Source organism: Triticum aestivum, chromosome 6A, assembly GCF_018294505.1.
Source record: "Triticum aestivum cultivar Chinese Spring chromosome 6A, IWGSC CS RefSeq v2.1, whole genome shotgun sequence".
NCBI classification, from domain to species: domain Eukaryota; kingdom Viridiplantae; phylum Streptophyta; class Magnoliopsida; order Poales; family Poaceae; genus Triticum; species Triticum aestivum.
In genome coordinates, this window is record NC_057809.1 from 149210360 (window position 1) to 149218005 (window position 7646).

The following is a 7646-nucleotide window of genomic DNA, read 5'->3' on the forward strand; positions in this document are numbered from 1 at the left end:
ATCTCTGCGCCCTCTCGGTAATGCACATCACTTAAGCCTCGCAAGCATTGCAACTAATGAGTTAGTTGCGGGATGATGTATTATGTAACGAGTAAAGAGACTTGCCGGTAACGAGATTGAACTAGGTATTGAGATACCGACGATCGAATCTCGGGCAAGATACCTATGACAAAGGGAACAACGTATGTTGTTATGCGGTCTGACCAATAAAGATCTTCGTAGAATATGTGGGAGCCAATATGAGCATCCAGGTTCCGCTATTGGTTATTGACCGGAGATAGTTATATTATGAGTTTATATGTTTTGATGTACCGAAGGTTGTTCGGTGTCCCAGATGTGATCACGGACATGACGAGGAGTCTCAAAATGCTCGAGACATGAAGATTGATATATTGGAAGCCTATGTTTGGATATCGGAAGTGTTCCGGATGAAATCGGGATTTTACCGGAGTACTAGGAGATTACCGGAACCCCCCGGGAGCTTAATGGGCCATAGTGGGCCTTGTGGAGAAGAGGAGAGGCGGCCAGGGCATGGCCGCGCGCCCCTCCCCCTAGTACGAATAGGACAAGGTGAGGGGGGCGGCGCCCCCCCTTTTCCTTCCTCTCTCCCTCCTCTTTCCCCCTCCTCTCCTAGTCCAACAAGGAAAAGGGTGGGAGTCCTACTCCCGGTAGGAGTAGGACTCCTCCTGGCGCGCGCCCTCTAGGCCGGCCGCACCTCCCCCCTTGCTCCTTTATATACGGGGGCAGGGGCACCCTAGAGGCACAACAATTGATCGTTTGATCTTTTAGCCGTATGCGGTGCCCCCCTCCACCATAGTCCACCTCGATAATACTGTAGCGGTGCTTAGGCGAAGCCCTGCGTCGGTAGAACATCATCATCGTCACCACACCGTCGTGCTGACGAAACTCTCTCTCAACACTCGACTGGATTGGAGTTCGAGGGACGTCATCGGGCTGAACGTGTGCTGAACTCGGAGGTGTCGTGTGTTCGGTACTTGATCGGTCGGATCGTGAATACGTACGACTACATCAACCGCGTTGTGCTAACGCTTCCGCTTTCGGTCTACGAGGGTACGTGGACAACACTCTCCCCTCTCGTTGCTATGCATCACCATGATCTTGCGTGTGCGTAGGAATTTTTTTGAAATTACTACGTTCCCCAACACGAACCTGGGTAAACGATCCTTGTGTTGTCTACTAGCCCTGCTCTCCTCGCAACCCTGTGCCCCGGCAACCGTAGTAGGGATTCTTGTGATCCCATAGGTGTCGTTCCACACCGTCATCAAGGCGTAGAAGTTAACGTGTCCAAATCTAGCATGCCATAACCACGAGTCATCATCACTCTTGGCGAGCCAACACTCCGGTTGAGATTGATCAAGGTTGAGAATATAGAGCCTGTTCCGTGTGCGATTAACACGAGCTAGCACGTTTCGGAGGTTTTCGAATATCGTCATGACTCCGTTCTCAATATCCCCCTTGCATCCATTATCGTCAAGTTTCCCGACCGAGATGATGTTGTTGCGAAGCTGTGGGATGTAGTACACTCCGATGAGTATGCGATGTTCTCCTGTGAGACCCTCGAAGAGGACAGAACCTTGCCCGCAAATCTCCACATTTGAACCATCACCGAACTTGACCGAGCCTTGAACATCATATTCCACCTCGAGGAACTTCTCCTTGCACCCCGTCATGTGGTTACTGGCACCTGTGTCTAGATACCACGACACGTTCTGCCTTCCCGATAACTTTGGTGTTACCTTTTTCTCATGAAGTAGCACCTTCCGGTTTGGTTTCACAACTGCTGTTTGGACGAGATCACAAACTTCGGCCATCAGAAGACCTGGACGTTCGTCTTCCTGCTTTGCCAAATTTGCCTTGATCTCCCGCTTGTTAGGCTCCGGACAATCCTTCGCAAAGTGACTCATCTCGTTGTAGTTATAGCACTTGACCTCGGACACATCCAAGTTTCGTGGCTTCCGCTCTTTAGATCGGTCCGCCTTACCACGACTTTGTGGCTTGCCTTTTCCTTTGCCGTTTCTGGTTTGTCCGCCGCGCTTCGCGTTGCTTGAGCCTTCACCACCATCACGCCTTCCTTTGCTACTTAGGGCCTCCCAATCTGCGCGCGAGTACATGAGTTGGTCACCACCTCCTCGTTTGCCTTTCTGACAGCCACGAGCATTCTCTTCCCATGTCCGGAAGCGTCCAATTGCCTCCGTTATGGTCATGTCGTCGATGTCGTAAAGCTGCTCGAGTCGTGCCGATGATGTACGTGAATTTATCAGTCACCGAACTGAAAAACTTCTCCACAATCTCAGCTTCCTCGAGCTTCGCACCAAGCGCGCGGATCTCTCCCACCAAGCTTCGCACCAAGCGCGCGGATCTCTCCCACCGATTCAGTTTCCTCCATCTACAACTTGTGAAATTGGCGCTTCAGCACTTGTGCCCGAGCCTTCGTGACGCGATATTCTCCAATCCTCATCTCTTTGAGTGCGTTCCACGCCTCTCTTGCTGTCTCGAACTCCGCCATTGTCATCAGCAAGGAATCTGGCACAGACTGGGCTATGGCAGCCATGGCACCTTCGTTGCACTCCTGGTCGACGTCGTCGTCTGTGATGGCCTCCCACACTCGAAGGGTTCGGAGAATGATCTTCATCTTCACCGCCCACACGCCGTACTTGGTGTCGGTGAGCATCGGGTACTGGATGGGGATATTGCGATGCGCCAGTATGTTGGCACCGTCCGTTCCGTCACCACTAGCCGCTGACTTGCCACCCTTCTTCACCTTGTCGTTGTTTTTATTCGCCTTGGAACCGTCGTTGCCGGACTTGACTGACTCAATGTCGCTATCCGTCATCGTAGATCATCGAGACTCTAGATACCAATTGTTGGCTTTTGATTGCTAGATCAATTCACCCAGAATCTACTAAACACGTACGTACAAAGCTAAGCCTCAAGCAAGCAGCCACGCTGCTTAATGGATTCTTTGGCTAGTTAGCAGTACCGTGCACGTCTTGCACGGTTGCCGTATGTACGGACGTGAACTCTGGGCTTGCGTCGGGTCGGAGCGGCTCGTAACTTGCGAACAGAAAACGATGGATAGCTACAGGCTCGTCCCGAGCCTGGTAGTTCTTTTATTTCTTTGATCGGTGATACAGATTACGGGGAATATCTTGAGTATATATACTATAGCTAACCTAGCCAACTAGTAGTCCTACTCGCTGATGGATTAGGAAACCTACACGGACATACGCATATGCACGTGCATAGAATGGACACGGACTAGCAGTCGTGTTTAATCCTAATAGTAGAGTCACGCTACGGGCCGCAGACAGGTAAGTCTGAGGACCCTCGTTTTCAGAACATCGATAACAGTCATGCGGATAGCTCATATGATCTTTATATTGAAGGACGAGAGAGAGATGCCATATAGCTATTGTTATGGACCCATAGTCCAAAAGGACTACTCACCCATAATCATCGTAGTAACAAATTTGATGTAGATAGCTTTGGTAGAAATATCAAAGCTATTATTGTTGTGACCTTCATCACCATGGTAGTTGGATCAAGATGTGATGAGAGGAAGGGAAGCGCTCAGGATCCATTTATGTAGCTTGGGTTCTAACTTGTGTATATATTCCCTTCGATCTGTTTTAGTCTGCATATAAGTTTTATTCCAAAGTCAAAGTATCTCTACTTTGACCAAATTTATAGAAAAAAGTATCAACACTCACAATGCTAAATCAATATTGTTAGATTCATTATTAAATGTAGTTTCATAGTATATTTATTTGATATTGTATATGTTGATATTTTTTAATATAAATTTGATCAAACTTTGTGAAGTTTGACTTGGCATAAATATAATACACGGAGTAAAAAGGACCTGAGGGAGTACAAAGGATTTGTAGCATTTAATTCGTAGATTGCTTCTGAAATGGATATGCATGTTGGTTTTTGGATACTATGAAGTTAGTGAACATTTATGTGCATATATCCTTACTATGAGATCTGGTACTATGTGAGATAAATGTGCATATCTTCTCATGGTGACATCTCTACGCTGGCTAGTAAATATCCATGAGAAATGCTCACCGGAGGTATTTGTACTTTTGAAGTTGTGTTCCATGAGTCTAAACTGGAGTTTGAGTACGGAACGCTGAGTTAACACTTCAAACTTTTGTTGGTTCCCCCGCAAAAAAAAAAAACTTTTGTTGGTTCAAGCAACAAACCAACATGGAAAACGCAAATACTGAAGATATACTATATCCGTAATCTTTGTTAGCAATCTTTCTTCTCTATCCCTAACACAAAGGAATTTGTAGTCAAAATCCACAGAAATATTTGATGATTTTTTGAGAAACCCAATAGTACCACTACATATTCATATAGAAAAAAAAAAGGAGTTATGTAGTTAATTAGGGAATCATGGACCAAAATCATGTAGAATGGGCACGAAAGCGATGAACAAGTGGACCACCGGACACACCAACACACCAAACAAATGCCGTAGAAGAAAGTTTCCATTTTGCCTGCCAGTTGGGGCATTTTGTTTGAACTACATTTTGTAGCGAATCATGTAAATGTTACAATAATTAATGCATGGATGTGTGCATTACTCAATGCAAAGGTCAAAGTTCTTTCTCGCTTATAAGAAAAACAACAGCAACAACACAGGGATAGTTAAATTTTTTTGTCGGCATATGGTTTGTCTTTTCAGCTGTAAAAGGTTTAGTTTGTGCTACTGCAATGGTATATTGGTATCATATAATATGGTTTACTTTATTTCATTTCTCACTCTCTGACCAGGTTTTGGTAGAGAGATAATTTCATTGTCATCAACTCAAATCTCAGGCACACTTCAGTCAGATCATCATTTCCGGTAGCGGCGGCTCCTCTGGCTCTTCCGGCGGCTCGCCACACTTCTTAGTACACATGCAGTGACGTTCTACAACGCCGTGGCAATACCCTCCGGTGAAGTTCTCAGTGAGGCAGATGGCAAAACAATTGTCGTTGTGGGTGCACCGCCCTTTGAAAGTTCGGCTACGCTGCTTGCACAACTCGGCCTCTCCACCTACTCAATCAATCAATCAACAACCGCATGAAACTTGTCAGTTTAACTAACACAATATTCTTGCCCACGGCTACATATTTTTGAAGTAGTACAACAGAGGTGCTAAAGAGTAGAGAAGATATCTTGTTGAATGGACTCACCCAAGGTAAGAAAGAGCAAGACCAAAGCTATTGCTGCGACCTTGGCCTCCATGGCGTTGGATCGAGATGTGATGAGAGGGGGGAGGGCTCAGTGTCCATTTATATAGCTTGGGGTTCTAACTTTGTATGTACGAGGAGTGTGTAGCATTTAATTCATAGATTGCTTCTGAAATGGATACACATGTTGGTTTTTTGATACAATGAAGTTAATGAACATTAATCTGCATATATCCTTGCTACTAGATCTGGTACTGTGTGAAATAAATGTGCATATCTTTTCCTGGCGACATCTCTGCGCTGGACAGTAAATATCCATGAGTAAAGTTCATTGGAGGTCTTTATACTGTACTTTCGAAGTTGTGTTCCGTGAATCTCTAAGGCGAAGTTTCAGTAGGGAGCTCCAAGGTGAACACTTTAAAGTTTTGTTGGTTCAGGCACCAAATCGAGATGAAAAATGCAAATCGCAAATATCGTACTTTATCTGTAATCTTTGTTCATAATCTTCTCTATATCCTAACACAAAAGGAATTTGTAGTCAAAACTCCATAGAAATATTTGGTGATTTTTTTTTTGGAAAACCCAACACTACCACTACCTATTCATATAGAAAATAGGAGTTCTTTTTTTGGAGGCTCGCCGTAGAACAATTGTTCTACGGTAAAATATATTAAATTTTATGTTCAAAAACAAAGGCAAAAAGCCAAAGAAAGAGAATACAAATTAACCAGCACCGGTTCTAGGTAACATGGTAAAAAATCAGAGGTTATTCACAATCCAGGTCTTGAAGACCTCTTGACTAATCTCTTTGATTAATGCACACTTTCTCTAGGTCTTGTATGTGGAGTTCTTTCCAAAGGGTTGATACTTGGAGCGATGCCTTTGAAAATCTAGTTATTCCTTTGGGTCCAGATGTTCCAGCACCCTATGACAATGGTGTCCATATGAAATTCTGGTGGAAGAATAGAGGCTGCAAGCTGAATGTCAAACAGAACTGAGGTGCTCCTTTTTCTAGATGGGGTGATGAAGTCCAAGTAATACAAAGCAAAAGGACAGTCCAAGAGGTGCATGGCCGATTCAACGCGAGCAAAATAATATGAAATGGGCATGAAGCCCCACCGGTCTCGAAAAGTGACCGAAACTGACTAACAAACACACCACCTCACACACCAACACACTAAACAAACTCTGGGAAGAAAAAACCGCAGTTGAATCATGTCCTTGACACATCGCCCGGTGAGCAAACCAGATTTGGAGGCCATGGTTAGGACCCCAAACTAGATTGGTTTTGGATACCATGAAGTTACTGCACATTTTTGTGCATATATCCTTGCCTTGAAATCGGGTAGTCTGTAGAATAAATGTGCATATCTTTTTTTGTGTTTAGATGATTAAAAAGACAGTGGTATTGTCATCCCACCAGAGTTCACGTTTTAGACTTGACACTGGTGCTTGCATTTTTCCGCCTTCTGTGCGTTCAGTGGGAGGAGAAGTTCCCGTCGGTAAATTAATTCAGCACATGGTTTTGATCAGATTTGATTGGAAAGCACTGATTTGATTTAGATTATTCCAAACCAATTAGACGAAACAAATTTGTGATGTACAAACACTAACTCCGCTTTAATACTAGAGATATAGAGAAAATGCCCACTTAATTAGTGAATCACATGCCAAAATCTCTAATCTGAAAGGGAGGTTGGTAGCGTTGCCAACTCGAATCAAATAAAATCTTACCAAGACATCAAATTTTTTATGCATGCACATGTTTTTATTTTTCGTTTTTTCTATGTTCTGTCTTTTGGTTTCTTTTTTCTTGTTTCATTTCATCAACAACCAACCTATTATTTTGTGCTTAGCATACTATCAAAATTGACACATACCTATATGCCATGGATGAGTTGGTAGCGTCACCTCCATTCCGATTAGACCTCCCCCACCGATTTTTTATTTCCCACCAATTTGTTTAAACTGATTTTTATCCCACTGATCTACTTAATTCAGTTTTTATGTGCTAAACTTAGTAATGTCATTATAAAAAGAAATCAATCACATGATCCCTAATCAACCTTTAGGGTGTGTTCAGTTCGTGGAATTAAGTAGAACGTCACGGGTCGGTCCCGTACCTGGCACCGATTCCAGCGTTTGGTTCGCGAGCGAGAGGGAAAGTAATGGTTCCCCGCGAGGGAATATACCCCCGATATGCCGAACCAAGTGATTCCTCCGAATCGGCGGTACCACGCGGAACGGCTCGCACGGGAGGTCTGCCCCTCATCTCGGCCCGACCCCTCGCTTCCCTCGCCCCGATCCCCTCCCCCAATCACGCCGCCGAGCTAGCCCCTCCTCCCAACCCCGCCGCTGCCCCTCCTCCCGAGGTTCCCCTGACCGCCCCCGTCACGATGGTGAGCAACACCGTCGCGCCCTTGCCTCCTTTCCTCTCT

At 45.0% G+C, this 7646-nt stretch overlaps 1 long non-coding RNA gene across 1 annotated transcript; it reads right to left on the reverse strand.

Moving 5' to 3' along the window:
* Positions 1–4760: 4760 nt before the first annotated feature.
* LOC123130491 (uncharacterized) lies at positions 4761–5321 on the reverse strand. Its single transcript, XR_006463843.1, has 2 exons — positions 5212–5321; positions 4761–5071 (listed from the first exon to the last, which is right to left on the reverse strand). It is a non-coding gene; the product is annotated as an uncharacterized lncRNA (long non-coding RNA).
* Between the last annotated feature and the right edge of the window lie 2325 nt (positions 5322–7646).